Here is a 7,445-nt window from a genome sequence, read left to right on the forward strand (position 1 = left end):
ATATTGGAAAATATAACGGATAACATAACTATTAAGAAAACGGGAAGATATTTCTCATTAAGACGTTTTGAATCGATGAGGGCCAGAAGGTATAATCCAACCTCTTGAATTCATATATTTCATATAACTCTGATGCTTTCCATTTTATTTGTAAATGCTTTGACTTTTTAAACTTAATAAAGTTTTCAAAACTTTTGTAAGCTCTTTAAGATTTTCATATTTATCATAAAATCCTATTAAGTACAGTTATGCTGTATAAATGAGTAATTGTAAAAATATGCTGCAATAACAATAACAACATACCTTTAACCAAACAAATCTAATAATCTTAAAAGGTAAAGTGGAAATATTGTAACTCCTTCCAGAAACCAAGCAGCCTACTACAACTAAAACCAGACTAAAAAGTTGGGAAAAATACTAATAGAAATGAAAATATATAATCAATAACTTCCTATAACTCCAAACTAGAGACAGCAGGGAAAACCAATCATGCAACAAAAACAAACACACATGCAAAAAGGTTGTTAGTGCGCACAACAACATATTTTATTTGTTTCTACAATTCATGGGAGTGTTTGTATGATTGGAGCGTTTTTTTCTTGCATTAAACACTGGACGCACTAAAATTCAACAGCACCTACGAGTACATTATGAAGCAGCAGCAAAGGTAAAACTCATCAGAAAAACAAATGAAAACAAACAAACCAATATGCAGATATTGACACTAGAAAGAGAAAGAAATATGAAAAATACCCTCATACATATGGACACATAGCCAGGAAACAGAAGATCCTTGAGTTTTGTAGGCTTTTTATTGCATACACACACATACATAGAATACACGTAATGGGCAGTCAAGCATGTAAACTATACGTATGATGTGTGAGTGCGCCAGCTTGAGTGTGTGAGTTTTTAAACTGACCCTTCGTAAGTACTATTTTAACTCCCACCAAAAAAACACCAGGATGCATGTGCACAACATATACATGTTATTTTTGCTATATTTTCTACATTTCTATATGAATTCTAGTATCTAAAGGCAGCAAAGTTCAAAATGAATTCGACAACAGAAAAAATAATTCCGAAAAAAATAGAAAATAAAAGAAAATTGTATAGAAACAAGGACTATAGTCCTTTTATTATTATATCATTCTTTGTTTTTGTAGCCAATACATGAAAGAGATAGTAATACTAGTCAGTGGCCAGTTTTAGACCCCATCCTTATATAGATCATAGCATCCTATACAGATATTTACACATTCAACATACCAAACACACTTGGTGTATGTGTTAATTAATAAAAAAAAAGTGATAGAGAAAAGAAAAACGGTAAAAATTGCCCTCTCTACCTCCTTTACAGAAAATAAAATATATATTGGAAACTACCAAAAGAGTTCATCGTGGTATGGGTTACTGCCCTGGGTTTCCAATTGCGTAGCCATGGCAGTATTAAATTTTGGGTGTAGTCAATGGATGCTAGGTCCTTAGAAAACTAGAGTTTCTTTTTTCGTTTGTTAATGGAATTGTGTAAAATTGATGAAAACTTAATACCAATTGAATGAATGGTAGGACCATTAAAAAAGAATTTCAAATGTCATTAGCATTAAGCCATCTATGAATTACGTTTGGAAATCTTCTTTCTAAAATTGAAATGTATTGTTTTTAAAGTACAAATAAAGAGTATGTTTAAAGCAATACTGGGCACATAGTCTTCTAAAGTTCTGCCTTCTCAATAAAATCTTTTAATTTTGCCATCTTTTGAATGTCAGACGGACAGTCGTTTTTTTTATATGAATGATTTGTTAATTTTCCATACCCAATATTTCCTAGAAATATTTTGAAAACATTAATCTTCTTAGGTCCACTCTGCTGGACTCTATCATGTCTTCGTCGGTTACATCATGATGGTCTAAGTTATCAAAGCCCCAGAATATAGACTTTATAGGATCTACGAGCTATATTTTGACTCTTAGAAACAGAATGGGTAAATCTTTTCATAGAACGGCATTTTATACCGAACACTGTGGACTTAGATAGCACCAATATGCTATTGTTATGGAATTAAGTTACGGCCTCCGTATCAGATATATTGAAACAATTTCTTAGAGGGATCACAACCGAGTAGAACCTTAAAAATTACATGATAACTTAATCTCCAAGAGATCTATTCGGAGAAGGTCAGTCATGAAAAAAGTTATTGACCTATATCGTATAGATATGTACATATATCTGCCAAATGGATTTAGAAAATATCGAGAAGTTGATACTTAATAACTATTGAAACAGTAATGAAGCGACATACCTTGAAGGCCCATTGATGTTGAGCTGAAAAATAAAGAAAACAAATTAATTACTGTAAGTAGAAAATTTGTTTAAATACATTCTACATACGGTTCTTAAAAATGTAATAAAAAATACTAAAGATATTTTATCTTCTTTAGAAGTAAGCAATTTACCAGCAAAAAATAAAAAATTTCTAATTTATTAAAATTTTCATTATTTTTTTAGAATTAAAAATATAAAAATTTTGCATTTTGCCAAAACAATGCACATTAAACACATTTATTTGTCACTAAAGTACAAAACAAACTAATTCAGATAATATTATTATTGTTTTCTTTGTACAAGCTTTAACTTATTATAAATTTCGGAAAATTCCCTTTTTGTTCAAATAAATAGTAAAAAATAAAAGAAAAAAAAAGTCAAATCGCTGCGGACAGGATTCGAACCTGTGCGGGTAGAACCCAATGGATTTCAAGTCCATCTCCTTAACCACTCGGACACCGCAGCTGTTGGAAACTGTTTGCGAAATTATAGTTTTATCTCTAGAGAGTAAAATAACACACTGAGAAAGCTACTCTCAATTTTTGCACACAACTTCTGAAACACCCAAACAAATGACACACGTTTAAAGCTTCAGAGCATGCAAAATATATATAAAAACATTTGTGATGATTCATCATTAAACATTTCAGCTGTGTATTTACAAAACCAGATACGGGAATGTCTGTATTATAAGATAAGGAATAGAGTTTATATAATATTAATTTTAATTTATTTGTACAGAAATACATATCCAATTCAATAACTTTAATCTTCTTAAGAAGTTATACATTTGTTCTATAATATTGCTCGATCTGTGTATAAAATTGTCTATCTTTCTGGAAAAGTATTACAAGACCCTCGATGTTCTCAATGGTAAGATCCATTGCTTCTAGTATTGGTCCAATCCATGCTAGAGAGTTACTATGTTACATTCATTGTTGAAAGATGATGGTGTAAATTGAAGGCGGAGAAACATACTTTTCAACTTCAATGTCCTCTCCAGCCATACGAAGAGTCAACAAACAGCATTTGAAATTTTTAAGGTTGAAGTTATCGTTATTTAATCGTGGTTAAGCTAGTAAATTATATAAAATCTTATTAGAAGAATCTGGATTATACTGAAATGAATACGAGTGGTTGTGATATGAATTATAATTTAGTATTGAAAATTAAAAAAGTTCGGGCAGATAAAAATGTGAGGAACACAGTTCGCTAAAAAGCTTAAAAAAATTGTCCATGTTCTAGTTTAATTTGGAAATCACTATTTTAATAAAAAGTGACAACATCACTTCAGTCATGCAGTGTTTTTTTCGCAATACTGGAATAATACTGGAAATACTGGAAAAGAATACCAACACCAACTCAAATCTCAACAGTAAACGCTATTCCCCGATAAAATAGGAAGATTTCAGGTCTTTTGCAATAAGAATTTAAAGAAATAAACTACATCTTTCGGATAGTCCCGCACTAGTCCCTATTCCTAAAATATTCTTCTGAACACGATTAGTCACAAATTTGATATCTGGTATCGAACGTTTTCAATATATTTACATTCAACACCAACCCAAATCTCAACAGAAAACACTATTCCCTATAAAATAGGAAGATTTCAGGTCTTTTGCAATAAGAATAAGAAACAAACTACATCTTTCGAATAGTCCCGCACTAGTCCCTATTCCTAAAATATTCTTCAGGACACGTTGTTATACAATGTTATATCTGGTATCGAAAACATCCAATACGTTTTTCATATTAAACAAATATTTAGTTAACCACCTCTGTTAGCAACAATCTTTAATGATAAACTTCTTTTCGAGCTTAAAACTTTTAAATTATTATTTCCTGCCAAAATTATGCAAATTTAAAATATGTAGTATAAAACGTACATATTCAGATTCCAACTCTGAATCTGAATATTCCTGATCGAACATTAAAGAATATCGTAACAGAAATACACACTGTTGATTTTAAACATCAGTAAACTGTAATAAAGTTGATTATCATACTTAAGGGTTAAGATCTAATTATATTTCTTAAATTTAAATGTAATATATTTTTACAAAAAGTCAAGAAAACAAAAAATAGTGTGCGTCGGCCGGGAATCGAACCCGGATCAACTGCTTGGAAGGCAACTATGCTGACCATTACACCACCGACGCCCCTGGTATAGGGTTGTTTATTGTTGTGATTCAGAAAGAGGTCTTAAGAAAGTCTTAATAAAACATAATTTTTAAAAGTCCTTCAAGATCCAATAAGGATTGCGATTGCAAAATATGTATGTAATATATACCTTATTTTGGAATTACAAAGTAATACTTTTGTAAAGAAAGCATTTAAAAGAAATATCTTCTAAATATGCACGTATGTATTAAGATTTAAATCCTTGTTAAATTTTGAAGGATATTTTTAAGGCGTTCTTAGAAACACTGATTAAATCACTGATCGAATCACTGCAAGAACACTTCTAAACCAGAGGCGTCGGTGGTGTAATGGTCAGCATAGTTGCCTTCCAAGCAGTTGATCCGGGTTCGATTCCCGGCCGACGCACACTATTTTTTTTGCTAAAATGACTTAAATCTCAAAATTCAAAAATAACGTGCGTCGGCCGGGAATCGAACCCGGATCAACTGCTTGGAAGGCAACTATGCTGACCATTACACCACCGACGCCTCTGTTCCGTAACGGATCAAAAAGGGTATAGAAAATTGGCATTTCTTTAAAATCATATTATATATGTATATTTTTATATTTGCCCCTTCTCAACATTTCATTGGGGTCAAAGAAATCCCCAGAACCGTAACAGTTGTTTAAACAAACTTGGATTAGCAAAAATATAAAATTGATTTAAGAATTTATACATTAAAATTCTCAATGAATATATCAGATGTAAATTAATAACTGTGTTATCTATACGTTGATTCCCAGTTTGCAGCTAATAATAATGGTGTCTAGTGGCATATTTGGAGGAATTCTCGTAAGACGTTTTGCCTTTAAAGAATATAAGAAAACCAAAAATATTTTATAAAAAAAGTGTGCGTCGGCCGGGAATCGAACCCGGATCAACTGCTTGGAAGGCAACTATGCTGACCATTACACCACCGACGCCTCTGTTTTCCCTACTTGCCAAAAGTTTATTTCAAATAACGCTATTTTTGAATTAGAATTATTTTATTTATTGAAATAGAATTATTTTCCATTTAATTAAGGAGTGGGTTCATTATTTCTGATAAAACCAGATTTAACAAAACGAAATTTAAATTTTAATCAGTGATTACGTTCATAATTACATACTTATATTAATAATTATAAATGCTTTTAGTGATATTTAAAACAATTTCATTTTCCAGAAAAACAAAGTGCATTGTGTTGTAAACTAGTTTCATCTAAAAAATGCAACCATGCCCTAAATTTATGCACGCATTACATCACTAAAAATTAATCAATCATAATTGTTCGTAGTAAGTTCTTTTGGCCTTGCTTTCATTACATTTCATAATATAATATGCCTCTTCCCCTACAGTTGCTTCATTTAAAAAGACATTAAAACTGAAACCTCCTTGATTTTAAATCAAAAATAATTACAAACATTTCATTTTTCCATAAAGAATCCTCCCTAAAATAAGTTGTTTTAAAATTATAAACTCTAACAAATGAAAGCCACAAACGTTTATCTTAATATGCAATTGTAATTTGAAATTAAAAAATCTTAATAGAAAAAATACAATCGCAGCAGAGTTTATACGATTTAAAATGCAATTATAATTCGTTTTAAATGCAAAGAAAATCTGACGGATTAAAGATGTAAAAAGCTCAGTGTACGCCACAGAAAGGGGCACAAATGGAGCAGCGAGTTCCATATTTCGACATTTTTGAGAACTAGACCAGACTATGGGACTAGACTATAAACTGACTTATGACTAGACTAGACTAGACTATGACTAGACTATGAAGACTATGACTGGACTATGACTAGACTATGACTAGATAGACTAGACTGACAGACTATGACTAGACATGACTAGACATGACTATAGACTATGACTAGACAGACAGACTATGACTAGATCTGACTAGACTATGACTAGACGACTAGACTACTAGACTATGACTAGACTATGACTAGACTATGACTAAGGGACCTATGACTAGGACTGACGAGACTGAGACTAGACTATGACTAGACTATGACTAGACTATGACTAGACTATGACGAGACTATGACTAGACTATGACTAGACTATGACTAGACTAATAGGACTAGACTAGACTATGACTAGACTATGACAGACTATGACTAGACTATGAATGACTATGACTGACTATGACTAGACTAGACTAGACTATGACTAGACTATGACTAGACTAGGACTAGACTATGACTAGACTATGACTAGACTTTACTAGACTAGACAGAATTATGACTAGCACTAGACTAGACTATGACTAGACTATGACTAGGACTTATGGCCTAGATATGACGTAGGACTATGGGACTAGACATGACTAGACTATGACCTAGACATGACTAAGGACTATGAATAGACTATGATAGACTATGACTAGACTATGATAGGACTAGGACTTAGACTATGACTAGACTATGGACTAGACTATGACTAGACTATGACTAGACTATGACTAGACTATGACTAGACTATGGACTAGACTATGACTAGACTATGACTAGACTATGACTAGACTATGACTAGGACTATGGACTAGACTATGACTAGACTATGACTAGACTATGACTAGACTATGACTAGACTATGACTAGACTATGACTAGACTATGACTAGACTATGACTAGACTATGACTAGACTATGACAGACTATGACTAGACTATGACTAGACTAGACTAGACATGACTAGACTAGACTAGACGGACTATGACTAGACTATGACTAGCTATGACTAGACTATGACTAGGACTATGGACTAGACTATGACTAGACTATGACTAGACTATGACTAGACTATGACTAGGACTATGACTTGACTATGACTTGACTGTGACTAGATAATATATAACTGTGAATAGAGTCGTAATGAAGTCCTTGGATTTTATTTCATCCCTGAGTTCTTGTAGCTATAAGAACAATCAAAGACTGGATAATCC

General features: G+C 32.1%; 5 non-coding genes across 5 annotated transcripts; 1 reads left to right on the forward strand and 4 right to left on the reverse strand.

The window, feature by feature from the left end:
- Window positions 1-2,708: 2,708 nt before the first annotated feature.
- On the reverse strand, window positions 2,709-2,790 carry Trnas-uga. Its single transcript has one exon. It is a non-coding gene; the product is annotated as a tRNA-Ser (tRNA).
- Window positions 2,791-4,412: 1,622 nt separating this feature from the next.
- Trnag-ucc lies at window positions 4,413-4,484 on the reverse strand. Its single transcript has one exon. It is a non-coding gene; the product is annotated as a tRNA-Gly (tRNA).
- A 316-nt stretch (window positions 4,485-4,800) lies between these two features.
- Trnag-ucc lies at window positions 4,801-4,872 on the forward strand. The gene has a single exon. It is a non-coding gene; the product is annotated as a tRNA-Gly (tRNA).
- A 50-nt stretch (window positions 4,873-4,922) lies between these two features.
- Window positions 4,923-4,994, reverse strand: Trnag-ucc. Its single transcript has one exon. It is a non-coding gene; the product is annotated as a tRNA-Gly (tRNA).
- A 364-nt stretch (window positions 4,995-5,358) lies between these two features.
- Window positions 5,359-5,430, reverse strand: Trnag-ucc. Its single transcript has one exon. It is a non-coding gene; the product is annotated as a tRNA-Gly (tRNA).
- Between the last annotated feature and the right edge of the window lie 2,015 nt (window positions 5,431-7,445).

This window comes from Lucilia sericata, unplaced genomic scaffold, assembly GCF_015586225.1.
Source record: "Lucilia sericata isolate MDLA Ls3-8-SP2 unplaced genomic scaffold, ASM1558622v1 Contig000282F_arrow, whole genome shotgun sequence".
NCBI lineage: Eukaryota > Metazoa > Arthropoda > Insecta > Diptera > Calliphoridae > Lucilia > Lucilia sericata.